This window comes from Vombatus ursinus, unplaced genomic scaffold (assembly GCF_900497805.2).
Source record: "Vombatus ursinus unplaced genomic scaffold, bare-nosed wombat genome assembly UNPS02014772.1, whole genome shotgun sequence".
Classification (NCBI taxonomy): domain Eukaryota; kingdom Metazoa; phylum Chordata; class Mammalia; order Diprotodontia; family Vombatidae; genus Vombatus; species Vombatus ursinus.
In genome coordinates this window covers 38159698-38177772 of record NW_020954550.1, presented here as the reverse complement: position 1 = coordinate 38177772, position 18075 = coordinate 38159698, and the positions used below count along the sequence as shown (strand labels likewise).

Here is an 18075-nt window from a genome sequence, read left to right as displayed (position 1 = left end):
ACACGGCCCACAGAACACTGTCCTACCCCAGACATCACGCCTGGGGGGTGGCAATACAGAGGTCATGTATGGTGGGTGGCAATACTCCTCTGGGTGGTCTGGAATCAGGGTAGGGCTGGGAAGAATGATATATATAAAAATGTATGCTCACTTCAACAGCAGGGGATCTCAACTAACATTTTATCCTGCAGGGTTGCTGGGAGCTAAAGAATGTTCATGAGAATAAGACAAACAAGCCTATGATGCTGAGCATAACTGATGAATGCTGTGTAAAATTGCTGCTCATTCTTCATTTCAAAGAGGACCAGTGACGTCATGGGGTGATGTCTTGACTCCTGTGTGAATTGGATTGAAGTGAGGCAGAGTTGCACAAAGTTGTCGACTTCACTTTCTCTTCCAGAACCATGGAAGTCTAGTAGCAGGATGAAAGTCAGATGAGTGGCCATGGTTCGGGATGCAGCAGATGACCTTGCCATCTTTGATGCCTGACCAGGCTCTAAGGGCTCCACCACGCCTGCTTCGGACGCCTTCATTGCTAGTGGAACAAATCGTTCTCATTCCCTCATTCTGCCAGGGAAGTATTCACATGCTTGGGGTAGACATCCCCCTGATTCACTGACAGGTTTGAGGCCTGTCAGTTACCTTCAACCTGCTTTAGTTCATCAACCAGAACAGTTCTACCAGGGTGTGGCCACTCCGCATGCTACAGCTTCTTGGAGTCACAGGTTGAGAGCTGGGTGAGATGGATACCAAAGGTGGATGAGCAGCCCTGAAAAGGCCTTGGCAAATCCTCACACCAGAAGAGCTAGTCCTCCTTGAACACCCCATAGAACCCTGTGTAAAACATAAGTTTATAGAAATGAACAAAAATTATCAAAATAAGAGACTGCAAAAGTTCCTAAATGCTAGTAGTTTGGGACAGTCGATAAGTTATATATGAAAAGAATTTTGTACCCATAATGCTCTACATAAATGATTCATTATTAATACTTTATGTTTATTATCAATAAGGGTTCTGAAACAATAGCTATTTGTTACAAACTCTCAAAATCCATTAACGGTTCTCTGTCCTGGTGAGTTTTTCTGTGATAATTTTCTTTGAGTATCTCCACTTAAAGAATACCACAATTTAAAGTTAGAAGATACTGTATCTCCAGGGGCCTGGATCACCTCAGTACTGACCACCTCAGCAGACCCCTCCAGGCTGCAAAGATCTGATCTGTCCCTCCTTCACCACAAGAACCAGTTAGGATTTTGTCATCATTCACCCAGATACTCTCAGAGACAAAGTAGATCATCAAATTACAGTCTCTAGATCAAGGTAGGAGGACACTTGCACAGGGTGTGAGGTTCCTCAGGTATATACCACTGTGGGTAATTGAATGGTAACTGTTGTCAGAGTTCCAAGAAGAGTGAATCCACTGGCAAATTTGGCCACGGTGGGTCACATGAACTGGAATATAATCTGTAAAGTATAAAATGAAAACTTTTTTCATACTATCGGTGAAACAAGTGCTATGTGGAGTAATGAATGACCTGGGTTACTTTGAAAGTAAGGAGATATTGCTTAGGCTACCTTGGTTTACTGCTATAGACTGAGGTCATAACCTGTGAGGTCATATGACAAACTACTGCTTTAGCCAAATCAGTATTTATCTTTCCATCTCAGAAGCAAAATAACATTCAGCCATTGATGGCCAAAAACAATCTTGACATGCTTTAGACTGGTTATTTTATTCACAGACACAAAGCCTTCTAGCAGTTTTCAGTTTCTTCTATGATCCCAGTATTTATGCATGTCAACTATGATAACAAATGAGTTGTCTTGGGCCTGATGAAATTGGGCTGACTTTAGGCTATCTAGGAAGATGGGCTGTGACTGCAAGAAGAAGGAAAAAAGCCATTTCAATTGCACTACATGAAAAGCAAATTAAAACAGGCAATTTTTACAAAATAGGCTTATGGAATAAGTAGCAAGAGTAGAAATGGATAAACATTATCATCCACAGAAGGACATGAAAAATATAAAAATAAGGTGTGCATTATTAATGAAATTGGATGGAATTGTGAAAACTGATGTTGAGAGAAAAGTGAATTATCTTCAAGTCAGAAGTAGAAGAGAGAAAAGGGGATTTTAAAAAACCACTTCTTTTCATTTCAAGTTAGGTAGAAATAAAATGAGAAAGGTAACACAAAATGGGAATCTTTGTAGATGTGTACATCTGAGGGCCACTGTGATATTGGCCTTGGGGTCCTTGCTATGGGTCTGCCCCTTATATGTAAGTTCTGTGGTTTAGTGATATCTTGTTGATACTCTTCCATCTCCCTTATTCCACTGAGTAGCAGGCAGAGTTATAAGGAGCTTCCTATGTGAGTGTTCTGACTTTAAAAAACTGGTTGAAATGCAATTGTTAAACTTTGGCACCAATGTTAGATGGAGCAATAGTTAAAAGACTACGTTGAAGTTACTGTATCAGTCACAGATCTTTAAGCCCATACTAATCTTTCAGAAAAGACCACTTTATTTGTTGTTGTTGAGTCATTTCAGTCATGTTCAACTTTTCATGACCCCATTTGGGGTTTTCTTAGCAAAGATACTGGAATGGTTTGCCATTCCCTTCTCCAGTTCATTTTACAGATGAGGAAACTGAGGCAAACAGGGTTAAGTGACTTGCGCAGGGTCACCCAGCTACGTAAGTGTCTGAGGCTGGATTTGAATTCAGGAAGTTGAGTCTTCCTGACTCTGGGCCCAGCACTCTATTCACTGTGCCATCTAGCTGTCCCCAGGGGATGAATAGTGAAAATTAAGGGAGCTGTGGTATGAAACCACTCAAGTGGTTCCCTGTTGCCTCCAAACTAAAAACACAAATTCCTTTTTCCTTTGTATGCCATCTGAATGCCTCTGAAGGGCATTTAAAGCCCTTCTTCATCTGGTTCCAGATCTACCTTTCCAGGATGATTTCACAGTACTTGTCCCGCCTGTCCTCTATGTTCCTGCCAGACTTGTCTACTTCTTGTTCTTCTGTGTGCCTTTGCACAGGCTCTGTCCCACACCTGAAACATCCTCTCTCGTCACCTCTGCCTCACAGATAAGTCCAAGTACCACCTTCTACATAGCACCTTTCCGGATCCCTTTTGTTAGGACCCTCCCTGCCTCTGATATTACTTTGTGTTTGCTCTGTTTGTATTTTGTATGTATTTATTTGTGCATAGGTTTTCCCCTCCAGTAGACTGTAAGCTTGAGGTCAGGAACTGTTTCTGTCTTTGGACCCCCAGCACTTAGCACAGTGACTGGCAGGCACTTTATAGGTACTTAATAGACAATTGTTGAATTAATGAATGAATATATGAATCAGGACATAAACGTTCAAAACAGATGAACCCATCAAGGCAGGGGAAACATGGTACTGTATGCAGTCATATCTTCAAAACCAAGGGAAATTAAGGCAGCTGCTAATTGATGGGGCTTCATACACTGCTTTGAACATATCAGATAGATCTTTCTATTACAATATTTCCCAAGCATTAGTCTAATAAAGTATGTTCTAGTTTTCCACTTTATCCATGTTTTATTTTTAGTACATACACATTTGGTCTCTGTGGGTCAATGAGGAGATTTCTCATACTGTATTTCAGGCTCCCTGGATCCCATGCTACTTGCCACCCACCTCCTCTTCCCCCACTCCCAACCCAACCCAAAGGTTTCTTCAAATGCATCATATAGAAATTGAAAGTAGAAACTGGAAGAAACATGAGATCATCTGGCAAACCCTTTTATTTTTATAGATGAGTAAACTGAGGCCCAGAGAAGTAGTATGAACTTGGCCCAATACCAACAACTGGATAATGGCAGAGCCCAGATAGAACCTAGATGTTCTGAGTGCTGTTTCTACAATCCCATGCCTCAAAGGAGGTGACTTTGTGTCTTCTAGTGATAATAAAACAGAAAATATGACTCATACTCAAATTTTCTAAAAGGATTTTACATGATTTCTCAGTTCTCTTAGGAGACAGCTACATGACCGAGTGGAGAAAGTTCTCTGCCTAGAGTCAGGAAGACTTGCATTCAAATCCAGCTTCAGACACTTACTTCAGACACTATCTCCCAGAATTGTTGGGAGGATAAAATGAGATAGTGTTTGTAAAATGCTTAGCACAATGTCCTGCACATAGTAAGTGTTTAATAAATGCTGTCTAATAAATTGATTGAAGTTATCCAACGAAAGACTTCAGTAGTCCATGACCATCAGATCTAGCTGATGTGCTCCTGAGTAAATTATAGGACTGTATTGAAAATCAAAAGGCCCCTAGGTGGCCCAGTGGATAGAGCTCCAGGCCTGGAGTCAGGAAGACTCATCTTCCTGAGTTCAAATCTGGCCTCAGATGCTTACTAGCAGTGTGACTCTGGGCAAGTGGCTTTACCCTGTTTGCCTCAGTTTCCTCATCTGTAAAATGAGCTAGAAAAGGAAATGGCAAATTACTTTAGTATCTGCCAAGAAAACCCCAAATGGGGTCACAAAGAGTCAGACACCACCAAAAAATGACTAAACAATCAAAATTGAAAGTCAAAATGGCAACATGGAACACTGAGATTCATTTGCTCTTATAGCCAATCCACCTTTCCTTTTATTCTAATTACTACTAGGTTGCCCTTTCATAGGTTCACAGATTTAGGGTTGAAAGGGACTTCAAAAGATATAGTTCAACTCCCCTATTTTACAGATGGAGATACTAAGGTCTAGAAAAAAACTAAACAACTTGCCCAAGGTCATACAGGTTATACAAAGCACAGCTGAGATTTGAACTGAGATCCTTAGACTTTAGGACCAGTGCACATCTCACATCTCAACCCTTTGCCTCTCCTAAAGTAGCAATGAGTAGTAGCCATTTGAGGACAGCAGTGACTTAAGACAAGCTTGATCCCTGATAGATTCCTAAAAAGTGGAAGAAGGAGGAAGTACTAAATCGTACTCTGAGGATAAAAGTCCAGAATGTGTGGAGATCAGAAGGTGCTGGAACCTGCTCTTAATATGAAGCAGGTGCAGCAGCTGGAAAGAAGCCAAGTCATCATTGTTCTCTTCGGCACTGAGGATGCTAAAGGTAAAAAGGGAAGTGGAACTTCTTAAACTTCGGACAGATACATCGGTATTTAGGTAGTGAAGAAAGACAACATGATGTAATGGAAAAAAACCTCGGACTTGGAGTCAGAACAGCTTGCTTTGAATCCAAGCTGTGTTATCTTGGGTAACTGAGCAACGTGGTGTAAATAGAGTGTTGGATTTGGAGTCAAGAAAACCAGAGTTCAAATTCTGCCACAGACACTGTGTGACCTTACACAAGTCATTTGATCTCTCTCAGTCTCAGTTTCCTCTTTTGTCAAATGAGGAAATAATAACATCTACCTCATAGGGCTGTTAGGAGAGTCAAATGGTGTAATACACATTAAGCACTTTGAAAATCTTAAAGTGCTATATGTTGTCAATCAGTCATATCCAACTTTACCTAACCCCATGGTGGGGTTTTCTTGGCAAAAATATTGGAGTGGTTGGCCACTTTCTTCTCCAGGGTGTCCCCATTTTAAAGATAAGGAAATGAGATAAAAAGGGATTAAGTAATTTGCAGAGGGTCAAATAGCTAGTAAGTGTCTGAGGCTGGATTTGAACTCTTCTTGCTGACTCCAGGCTCAGTGCTCTATCCACTATACCACCTACCTGTTCCTAAAGTGCTGTATACATGCTAGCTATTGCTTAATTATTATTACTTAATCCCACTATGATTCAATTGCCTTATATGAGAAATAAGGACAGTAATTGCACTACCTACTTCATAAGATTGTTCACAGGAAGACTGATTTTGGACTGGAAGCAGCAGTGTGCTGGTAGCTATTTAACAACCAGTTCTCTGGGGAAGCCAAGGGGAAATGTACCCACAACACACTTTTAAGTTTAATCTGTATTATTACTATTTGCTCCTTCACTTTCTTAAGTTCAGAGTATAGACTCTAGACAATCAACAAAACAACAAATCAAGTCCTGATTTGTAGAGTTTGGGGATTTCCAAAGGCATAAGTGCTCACATTAAAAATTTAACAATCAGCTCTCCTGTGATTAGGCTCCAGTGTATTCCTGGCTGGAAAGGACCTTGGGAGATCATTAAGTTTAACTCTCTCATTTTATGAGATGAGGAAACAAGGCTAAAGACAACAAATGACTTGTTCAAGGTCACCCAGAACAAGCATGGGATTTGAACCCAGCTCCTTTGATTCTGCCTGTCCCACTACACATGGTCAGGATTAAGTGAGATGAAAGATATAAACTGTAAAGTGCTATGTCAATGTGAGCTGCTATTATTTTGAATGTAACCAGTACAGACCATGAGAGCTTCTTTGACTCCAGTTTACTTCTGGGAGGCTCTTTCCCCACCCTCCCCTGCCTTGTCAACATTTTTTAGTCCTTGCTCACCTAAGCAGGTAGTCTGGCTCAATGACTTCTCTAGCGAAATGATTTGAAAATTCCTCACAAGTGAGAAAATATAACTCTCCACCCAGGCAGACAAGTGGGGCTCATTAACTTAGCCAAAGCCTCTAAGCTTTCAGCTAAACCCAGGAGGCACAGCTTGTCTTATTTACCCCACCTAGAGATTTATTTCATCCAATTTCCTTCAAAAAGCCTATTACCTGTAATTTAGGGATGGGCTGGCTGGCCTTGTTGTTCCTCGGATTCCCTCCTTCCAAACTTGTTTCCGATTTAGCTTAGAGACTGACAGGCAAGACCAGGATTGTCTAGCACAAAAGACCTACTTGTTTAAATTAGGTATTTTATTTTCAGTTCAATGGGTCCGCTGTTCCCAGATTGCCTTGAGCTACTTTAGGGGGTGCTGTGAAAGATACATTGTTTCTGGAACAGCAGCTGCAGCAGGTGTGCCCCAAGCTACATTACAATCATCCCCAATAAAAGATGAATTTGCTTCCTTTTAGATCCATATCCCTAATGTTCTTGGGGGTGGGGGGGGGGTGTTTCTAATTTAATTCCTAATTGAGCAGAGATGATTGCTCTTCTCTGACCCTTCCTGTCAGAAAATCTCAATCCCTCAACGCTCAGTTTCCAGCTAACCCCAACTTTTCGCTCTTAACAAAAGGAACACTTCCCTTTAGCACCTCAGTAGAAATATGGATTCCAGCGATGAATTTCTCCTCTCATCTGAAGGAGGAGAAAAAATAATAATAAACACTCTGTTTCAGCATTTCGGAACCAGAGAGCAATTTATAAAATTGTAACAACATTGCAAAATCAAAAACTTTGAGAGAAAGAACTCTGCTCTATGCACAGACCAACCTGGGATTCCAGAGGATTTATGAGAAAGCACACTACCCCCTTCCTAACAGAGGAGTGACAGAGCCGAGAAGGAGGAGACATTTTTGAGACATGGACAACGTAGGAATTTGCTTTGTTTGACTTTGCATGTTTATTTTTATTTTTTTCTTTTAAATTGGGGGAGAAAGAGATAAAAATAAATTCTGCTTAATTGAAAATTAAGATAAAAGGGGGGGAGCCTTTGAAATATTTTCAAGGATTTTAGAAGGAAACAAACCTAGGAAGCAAAATATGGGGAGACTTAATTATGAAAGTTTGCATTTCCCATACCAAAATGCCTAGAAAATGATGAAAGTTCTTTCAATAAGAAAAATTGCCTTGAGAGGACCATTCCATCTAAAGTTGCACAGAACCCACAAAGTTGACTTTGTCTCCTTTTAAAAGCAGTTGCAGATTATTCACCACACTTTTGGGAGAATCAGATTTTTGTCATTTGTGGAAAAAAAATCAACTACTTCACTTGGATCATGCGTTCTTGACTCCTCTCCCCCAACCCTTGCCTTTAATTTTGTACCATATTAGCCACTTTGTTAATTAAATAAACTAGATGGAAAATTGCTTCATGCTATTTCTAAAAGTGCTCATCCTTTGAAAGTTTTGGGGAAAGTTGTCTTGTGGACAATTTCTTTAATATTCTATTTAAGTAAATTTTTTGTGATAGTTTATATGCAAGGATGCTTGTTATATGCAGGGAGGGTTTTCTTTCTTTTTAAAAATTTGTTTTTATAGCACCTTGATTTCCCAATATGTCCCTCCTCTTCCCCTACTTAGAGAAGTTTTGCTTATAATCAAGAATAAACTAAAGAGGGGGAAAAGCAACTTATTGAAACTAACCAATATATCAATAGAATCCAACAGCATTTCCTACCTATAGTTCCCCACCGCTGCAAAGAAGGGAAGTAGGTAAATTCTCATATTCCTTTTTTAAAGGCAAACAGTCAAAATTACATAGTTTATTTTTATTTTTCCTCGTTCTTTCACACGTTGGAGTCATGATATATATTGCTTACCTGATTCTGCTGACTTCACTTTGCATCATTTTGTATCAGGGAAAAGGGTCTTCTTTATATGTTATTAGTATAAAACCTGATAATTTCTTAATAATGCTCTGCTTTTCTAGAAGAACACCTGAATAAAGAACACGGTTTCTAACCCATACTCTGCCAGTAGTAGCTGTGTGACCTTGGTTGGTCACAGAGCCTTTTTGGGCTTCAGTTGCCGCATTCTAAAATAAGAGGGTCAGATAAGATAGTCTCAAGTTTCCTTCCACCTCTGTAATCCTACTTTGTATCCTAGAGGGTTGATTTTTTTTTAACAGCAAGGAAGGCCCACAAATCTACATAAATTTCAATTATCTCTAGACTAGACGTTTTCTGTTTTTTCCTCAGAAGACATGAAATTTTTATTGAATATACCAAATCATCAGACACATCTAAATTCAAGAACATTTTGGTGGATAAGATATATAAATATACACCCAAGCTCAGAAACACATTCTTAAGGAAAAGGAGGACCTTTCATTTCATAAAATATATTAAATAGGTGGTGGGGGAAGGGAATAGAAATGTACTTATAGTGTCTGATCCTCAACATGGAGTTAAGTATGAATAATGATCCTTAGTCGGGGGAGGGAGGGTTTGAGGAATTTTTTAAAGGCATTGGCAGCATTGATGGCCACTTGTATAAGGGAGAACATCTGGTTCAGAACTAGGAGAATCTCACTTAAAGTGTTAAGGGGTAGGAAGACACACCTGGAAGTTCCTCACTAAACAAAAACTGGATCACACCCATTTTGTCCAGCTAATAAATTAATTTTATTTCTGGCTTAACTGAGGTTTGCAAAGGCAGCCCATTTTTCAGCACTCCCAAGTATTCTTGCTCCAAAAAAGAGTATTCAGAGCAGTGTGTGTACCTGTGTGTGGGAATGTATAATACTACCAGAGTTGACTGCTTTGTATATGTATGTATTTGGTCCTTGTAATACCTTATCAATAAATATTCTTTTGTAAAAGTTAGTTGATGTTCATTGATAATGAGGAGATATTAACAGATCAAATGGTATTGAGGTTTTCGTTTTTTGTTTATTTTGTATTTCTTCGTATTGACAACAGTGCTTAGTAGAATACCTGGCACATTGTAGGTACTCAGTAAATGCCAATTGACTTGACTTTACTTAGGGAGAACATATTGACAGGGAATGGAGAGTTAGTACTTGAAAAGCCCTAATCCCTCCATGAGAACCCTAAAAGAAGAAGTCAACTGTCCTCTGTGGACCCAATGTATCAGCGGGAACAGGGTTAAAAGAGTGAGCCTAGAGCTTATGCTACTTATAATTAATTATTCAGGTCAAAAATAATAATATATTTGAAATATATTTGGCTGCCATTTTTATTAGTCCTTTCAATAGGACCAAAAGGGAATTGATGTTATAATCTCCATTTTGCAGATAAAGAAACAGAGTTTTAGTGTTAAATCTAAGATTACAGAGCATGTTAGTGACTGGATTAGCCAAAGATCTTCATAACCTCTCTAAACTCCACTCACCTATCCCACCCCTCTAAGAGTGAAACAAAAAGGCCAAAGAACTCTCCAGTTCACAGGATCATAAGATTTGTATTTTGAGGGACCTGGGAGATCATCTAAGCCAACCCTGTCATTTTAAAGATGAGGAAATTGGGGCCCGAAGATGACCTTAAATGATCTCCTCAAGGTCACATAGGACATAGAGCAAGAACTTGAAACCACTTTCTTACTCCAAGGTTAGCCCTGTAATAGGCCACATTACCTTTCTTTTCATTACCTATTTGGAAAGTGGAATGAAGTGGTTTTGAAGAGATCCTTGCATGAAATATACATGATACAGAAATCCCTACGTAAGACAAGTATGCTTTCCTTTTTACAAGCAAGGTCCCTCAAGCAAGGTGACATGAAACTCCAATTCCAGGGTTTCTTCCACTGAACCAATCCATCTCACAGCAATAATTCTGGAAGCCCTAAATCAAGTTATCTCTTTTTCCCTTGGCAATTTAGCACTTTTCTTTCAATTTCCACAAGTCATCCAACTTCTAAAGAAGAGTGTATGAAGATCAGTTTAAGGAAGTAACATGGTATCTTGGGGAACGTGTTGGACTAGGAATCAGAAGAGACTTGTATATGAGCCCCACTACTGACACATACTGATTATGGGTAAGAGATTCAATCCCTTTTAGCCTCAGTTTCCTCATGGGGATAATAATAGTACTTAACTCACAGAGCTATTGTAACAATCAAATGAGATAATGTATGTAAAGCATTTTGTAAAACTTGAAAAGACACATAAAAGCTATTATTGACTTGTCCATCCTTACCCAGGTCCTGGTTGACCTGGTTGTCTGGGGGCACTGAGAAGTTATGTCCTACCTATGGACATATTGCAAGTATATGTCAGAGATAGGGTTTGCACTGATGCTTCCTTACTCCAAGGTTAGCCCTCTGTCTAATAGACCAAATCACCTTTCATTACCTATTTGGAAAGTGAAATGAAGTGGATTTGAAGAGGTCCTTGCATGAAATATATATGATACAGAAATCCCTACATATTACAAACATGCTTTCCTTTTTACAAGCAAGGTCCCTCGAGCAAAGTGACATGATTATATGTCTGTTACTCTGTTATAGAGACACTTTCACAGGAAAGTGGAAATCCAAGTTCCTCATCAAACTAAAGTTCTGGCACAAACACATGCTAATTAAATCATACATGAAGGTATGTTTTAAAAATAATTTAATCCATAATTTCTCATTTTTACCCATTTTTGAAACTTTCTCCAATCCTTTCTACATGTACCAATATCACACAATGAATGACACCACCTACAAGGTACACTAACTGAAGCAACCAGGTAACCTGAGGGAGAGACAGGAACCATCACACCACACAAGTTAAATATCCACATCCATCACCCCAACCACCATCTCCCCTCATATCCCAATAGAGATAGCCAAGGACCCTGAACCCCAAAGCTGTAGGAGTTGCTGTGCCCTCAAGATTGGTCCTGCTTCAAGTCTTGACCCTCCAGAGTCATCATTGATGGGAGAAGTCACCGTGGAAAAAGAGGCCCACCTCTCTCTCCATCACCAACACTGACTGATGACCAGCTGCCACCATCAGTCAAGTAATTCCAAGACTACTAGTGGTAGTAGCACCCCCTAGACCAAGGGTGGGGAACCTGCAGCCTCAAGGCCACATGTGGCCTTCTAGGTTCTCAAGATTAGCCCTCTGACCGAATCCAAACTTCATCTGTGGCCTCGAGGCCGCAGGTTCCCCACCCCTGGTCTTGACCTTAGTCCTTGGTTCTGAAGCTGTGTTGGAGTTCAGAATAGAGCCTCAGTCTGGCTGTCTAGATCTGGAAGTCTTCTTCAGAGAGATGATCATTAAACTGATCAGGAGCTGATAAGATCCCCAAAGAGGATGTAAAGAGAGAAGAGAACCCAAGGTAGAGCCTTGGGAAACATCTGTAGTTAATGGACCTCAGGTTAAAAACTCCCATTCTAGATTCTTAACAATTCAGAGGCTCCCTTCTTACAGCCAACATGAGATGCCATGTGTCCCACCAGACTGAATACAATCCTGAGATACAAAATACTGGGAATGTTAGTCTTGGCCCTCTGACTGATTGGTTAGGTGACCTTGGCCATTTTCCAAATTCCCTTAGCCTGTACTTTCCCACTTGTAAAATGGAAATGATGCCATTCACCTCTGGTACTAGAATGTTGTGAGGCAGCTCTAAAAACAAAATTTGTAAAATGCTACATAATTTCTTGATATTATTCAGCACCTATATGCTCTACTGAAGCAGTGCCATTAAATTAGTCTACAACAGGTAATTGTTACCAACTGTGAAGGGAGGCATATAAAACATACTCTGTTGGTCTGTAGCTGTTAGAGAATACTATGGGTGTGTTTGCATTTCTTTCCTTAAGAGCCAACATCTCTGCCTAGCTAGTCAGTAGCTAAAAAGGAACGCCCAAGAGTGTTTGAGTCATGATTTACTTCTGGGCATATATCAACACTACTGGTCAGGGGCTTTCCATCTCTCTCTCCTTCAATCTCTTTGCCTCTCTCTGTGTCTGTCTCTGTCTCTGTCTGTCTCTGTCTCTCTGTCTCTGTCTCACTGTCTCTCTCTGTCTCTGTCTCTGTTTCTGTCTGTCTCTCTCTCTGGCTTTCTCTCTCAATCTTTATCTCTCTGTTTCTATCTGTCACTTTCTCTGGCTTTCTCTTAATTTCTGTCTCTGTCTCTCTGGCTTTCTCTCTCTCAGTCTCTCTGTATCTCTCTCTGTGTGTCTCTTTCTCTTCTCAGACACACACACACATACACACACACACTACATAGACCATACACATAAACAAAGTAGTTGTCATAATATACTTGCATATTCTGAAGACCACCATCTTCCATATTATGATATAAATACTAACTCTCAGGGAAGCTGTTGTACCAATTGTATAAAAAATGAGAGGCAGCCTGCTGTAGTGAATGGAGTCAGCAGTGCACCCAAGAGAACCTAGATTGAAGTTTTAGCTCTGGCACATAGTGGTTGTCACTTAATACCTCCTTTCACACCAGAGAGTTCCCTATGCCAGTGAAATCATAGTCTAACCCCTACACCTATATCACATCTATGTACACAAAATGGCACCTGGAAACTGGTCTAGCCAGTTGGATATGGCAAAAGTGATGTTACTTGAGCTCACTTCCACTGAAGTCTAGGAATGCTATTATTAAGAAGATTTATGAAAGCTGTTCTCCTAGCAGCAATAGGGGAGGACACACAGCGACCAAGAGTGAAATCCTTGAACTACCTGCACCTTTCCTCAAAGAAGTAGAAAAAAGGTCTTCTGAATTTTTCAGGCTCAATCCTGTAAATAACTATCTAATTCTGACTAAAGTATTTTATCCAGGCAAACACAAGGAACACATTCATGAGTATACACATGAGTTTGTATTCTCTCTCTTCATTTTTTTTAGCTAGAGACTGAGGCAACATGGAACAGCGGACTAAGCACTGGCTCTCAAGGCCAAAGACATGGGTTTGAATCCCCACTCTTTACTACCTGTGTGATCTACCAAAGGAGAGATACTTTGGGCCTGAATTTCCACATTTATAAAATGAGATGGTTGAATCAGAGCAGAGGTGTTTAAACTGGGGTCTAAAACACCCCCTCACCCGTAAGGGATCCATGGATAGATTTCAGGCTGTCCCTGAACTTCGATGGGGGAAAAAATTACATCTTTATTTTCACTCACCTCTAGCTGACACTTAGCATTTCCCTCAATTATAAATGTAGACAACCAGTGTGATTCTGAAAAGGAGACCACAGACTTCACCAGACAGCAAAAGGGGCCATGACACAAACAATATTAAGAATTCCTGAAGTAGATGATTTCTAAGGTTCCTTCTAGTTCTAAATCCTATGTCATCTTTTTAGGAGTCACTGAAAAGAGAACACAAATTTTCAGCATGGAATTAATTTGGATGAGAAGGTATAGGTTTGTTCACACAGTGTCCTTAAAGAAAAGTGTCATTAGAAAATTATGGTGAATTCTAACTTATCTGTGTTAATAGGGGAGAACATAATTTGGATTTAATTAAGCAAACATTTGTTAAGTGCTTGTATTACAAGACACTGGGCTAGATGGTTGGGATTGAAAGATAAAATTACACAGATTCTGCCTTCCAGGGTTTTGTAATAATGTAATGTATGAATTGGGCAGCTAGGTGACAAAGTGAATAGAGTGCTGGGCCTGGAGTTAGGAAGACTCATCTTCCTGAGTTCAGATCTGGCCTCAGACACTTACTAGCTATGTGACCGTGGACAATTCACTTAACCCTGTTGGCCTCAGTTTCTTCATCTGCAAAATGAGCCAGAGAAGGAAATGGCAAACCACTCCAGTATCTTTGCCAAAAACCCCAAAGGGGTCATGAAGAGTCACACACAACTAAAAAATGACTGAACGTAGTCATTAGTGACTTAATATCAGCTTAGAAAGAGATCTGTAGTGGAGCACTCCAGGCATCTGTGTTTGACCTGTCCTATTTAACATTCATATTGATAATTTGAACAACAACGAAAAATGAGTGAATTAAGACATGACATTACCTGTATGACCTTGAGCAAGTCACTTCACCTTGTTTGCTTCAGTTTCGTCATCTATAACATAGGGATAATAATAGCACTTACCTCCCAAGGTTGTTGTGAAAAGCAAAGGAGATAATAATTGTAAAACTCTTAGCACATTGCCTGGTACATAGTAAGCACTATATAAATATTATAATTATTATTATTAAACACACACATAGCATTTTATCCACTGTGCCACCAGCTGCCCTAGCAAGTAGCAATAAGTTTAGCTGCCAAGTGGAATATAGGAAGCAAAGTAAGTACTAGGAGATGAGACAAAAAGGAAAGGCTGAAGCCAGACTGTGATGGCCCTGAATGCCAGAATGTAGATTTTAAACTTTATTTGGTAGGCAACCGGGACCCATTGAAGGTTTTGTTCAGAGAAGTGATGATGTCAGAGCGGTACCTGAGAAAGATTATTCAGGAAGTCATATATTTTTAAAAATAGAGTTTTATTAATATCTCATATATATATCCCCCACATTTTCTCAATATATCCATCCCCTTTACTCTTAACAGAGAACCATAGCAAAAAAGTGAAAAAAGGGCAAGAAAAACATCAGCAAAACCAGCTACACATCAAAATGTGATACTCTGCGTTGTTTCACACCCACCTCCAACCTCTGCAAAGAAGCTAGGGATTAGATACTTCTTAGATCTCTTCTTTCAGACCAAGCTTAGTTTTAATGATTTTGAAGCATTTTGTTTTTAATGATTTGCTGGTATTTTTCCGTCTCCCTTGTCGTGGTCACCATGGGTTGCTTCACTCCGCATCAGTTCATACAATTCTTCCTATGTTTCTCTGTACTCATCATATTCATCATTTCTTACAACACAGTGATATTCTATCACTCTCCTGTATCATAATTTCTTTAGTTAGGTTGCCATGTAAAAGAGAAAAAAAAGACCATAAATTAGAGGACCAATTAGGAGGATATTACAATCGTCCAGGTGAACAGTGATAAGGGCCTGAATTGATGGTTGCAGTGAGAGTGAAAAGAAGTATTTTTCCTGGGACCCACAGTAACCTTTGAGGCACAGAGATACAGAGATTAAATTGTGAATGATATAGAGGTCCAGGAAATATGTGCACAAGGTAAATAAATGCAACAAGCTCTTGCATCATAGAGCTATGATTCAACTAAATTAGATTCAACAGATGCTGAGGACCTAACAGTGGGCCAGTGTAACAATGTACCGTGAAAGGCAGATTCCTAGGGTAGAAAAAAAAATATGACTCAGAATGAAAAAACCTGGGTTTGACTCCCAACTCTGGCACTCATAAACTCTGAGACTATTGCTGGAACTTAACTTCTACTTTCACTTTCTCTAGCTGTGAAATGGAGATAAAAAAATTCTTGTGCTAAACCATTGCCACCCAAGGTTTTTATAAAGAAAGTGTTCTGAAAGCTGTAGAAAACAGCGAGCTATTATGTGCCAGGTACTGTATAAGATGAGAATGTCCCTGTCCTCGTGGAGCTCTCAGTCTGGTAGGAGAAAATACAACACATGCACAAAAAACTTCAATGTCAAATGGAACATGATAAGCAGATTGGAGATGCAGAGTGGAACCTCCTCAAGGTGGGGAGGGGGTGGGGTGGAGAGGGGAGGGAAAATTCCTGCTTTTTCTTTATATTCTCAGAACCTAGCCCAGTGTCTGACACTTTCTTTTTGAACTGTACTTGTGATTTCAATGGCCTGGCGAACTCCAAGTGAGGTAACTCCCTCTATCAACATAAATCAGCGTCCAGTCTGCAGCTAATGGTTATTATTGTAATTATGTAGCAAAGAGAGAGGCAGAGAAACAGAGAGAGAAGAGACAGACAGACAGAGAGGAGATGGGGAGAGAGAGAGAAAAAGTTGTTGACCATTGGTCCACTTTCTCACTAGTAATACATCAGAAACTGATCTCTCTCTCTCTGTGACTTTGCTACATTTATAACTAAAATACGTGTATATTTTTCTCCCCAGAATTCCTTCTCTCATCCATCTTTGTGGCATGAACATGTCCCTGGGTAATCAAAGGCTATGACAATGGGGGAAGTCTCTGGCACATTCCTTTAAGCAAGAAGTAGTTCAAGCCTAGGCCTGGCGGCAGACTATATGTATGTTCTATCTGAGGACCAGCCTAGGCTAAGTATGGCAGGAGGCTTATCACCATAAATCTGACCACTGGGTGATAAATAGTTAAGGCCACTGAAACTCATTGAGCAATAAAAAATACAAAATAAATGCCAGCAGTAGAAAAGGAGGGCAAAGTACATTTTCTGGATCACCTACCGAAATGGATTATTGAATGTTGATATATTAACATGGCATATTTGTCCAATAGCCAGTCTAGTAGTGACTTGACAACATAGTAAAGGAAAAATCTTATTGACATCAAAGTTCTTGTTATTGAAGAAACCAGAAGACAGAAATACATTCCAGCTAAATGATAAGGACAATCTATGACCTCTACTCAGGAAGGTAAATTAAGGAACTGGTTTCATCATGTACTCAGAAGAAACAAGAAAAAGAATTTAATGAGACACCTGGCTTGCAATCTTATATTGAATGTAAGAAAATAGACCACAAGAGAGTTAATTGCAACAAAAAATAAAGCAGCTTTATGAAGAACTTGACAAGTTCATCCTCTAACTTGATAACACATACTTTGATACCTGGTGACTTCAATACAAATAGAGGGTGGCATCCACACTGGAAAATGTGGCTCCAAATCCAGAAACAAAAGAGGAAAAGGGGAATTAGAATAAATACAATGCTTACTACATTACAATCTTGCGAAGTGCTTTACAGATATTATTTCAATGGATCCTCACAACAACCCTGCAAGATAGGAGACCAAAGTCTTGTAGATTGCTGCAAAGGTTCACAGGTTTTTTTCACCAATACTTTCTCCAGGAAGAGAGTTAAAATTTGTTGGACATGGAGCACACTGAATGACATCCTAACAATGAAATTGATTATCTCTTAATAGACAAATGGTTATAGGTTTATTAGTCATTTCTGAATTGGCTCTGGGTGTAGTCAGATCATTGATTGGTTAGAGCAAAGGTCAAAGCATGTGCCCAATTAGAAGAAAGGATAATTATGAGAAGATACTGTGCACAGTTACAGAAGCTCCAACAGAAATAAAGATGTTGACTCTGACCATCACCATTTTTTTGAGTTTACTTAATGTAAAATAGTCACCACAAGAAGGAGGCCAAAAGAATCCAGAAATTGCCTCAGCTAGCAATCTGATACAGACTACTAAAAAAGACTCATTATCTATACATCATTAATATTTTTTTCAAATATTTCGTGCTGGATAGAGAGGTATGGCAGCCAAGAGCATCAATTGCTCATCTGCAAAACATAGATGTGATGGTGGGGGCAACTGAGTAATCAAATCACCCTCAACCCACCTAAAAAGGTAAATAATAAGATGGTATTCCCTGTCACATATTTTCAGGTGAAAACACCTTGATTGTTCACTATGAATGAACAAGACCATGACACCTCTCTGGATTAAATAGGAAGTCTGTTTGGGTTGGC

The 18075-nt window shown here is 39.6% G+C and overlaps 1 long non-coding RNA gene across 1 annotated transcript in view; it reads right to left on the bottom strand.

Annotated features, from left to right (window-relative positions):
* Positions 1-15087: 15087 nt before the first annotated feature.
* The window catches only part of LOC114044099, a 7860-nt gene continuing 4872 nt past the window's right edge, over positions 15088-18075 (bottom strand). The window contains exon 3 of the long non-coding RNA XR_003569176.1: positions 15088-15405. This is a non-coding gene — a long non-coding RNA (uncharacterized LOC114044099). The remainder of the gene's footprint in view (positions 15406-18075) is intronic.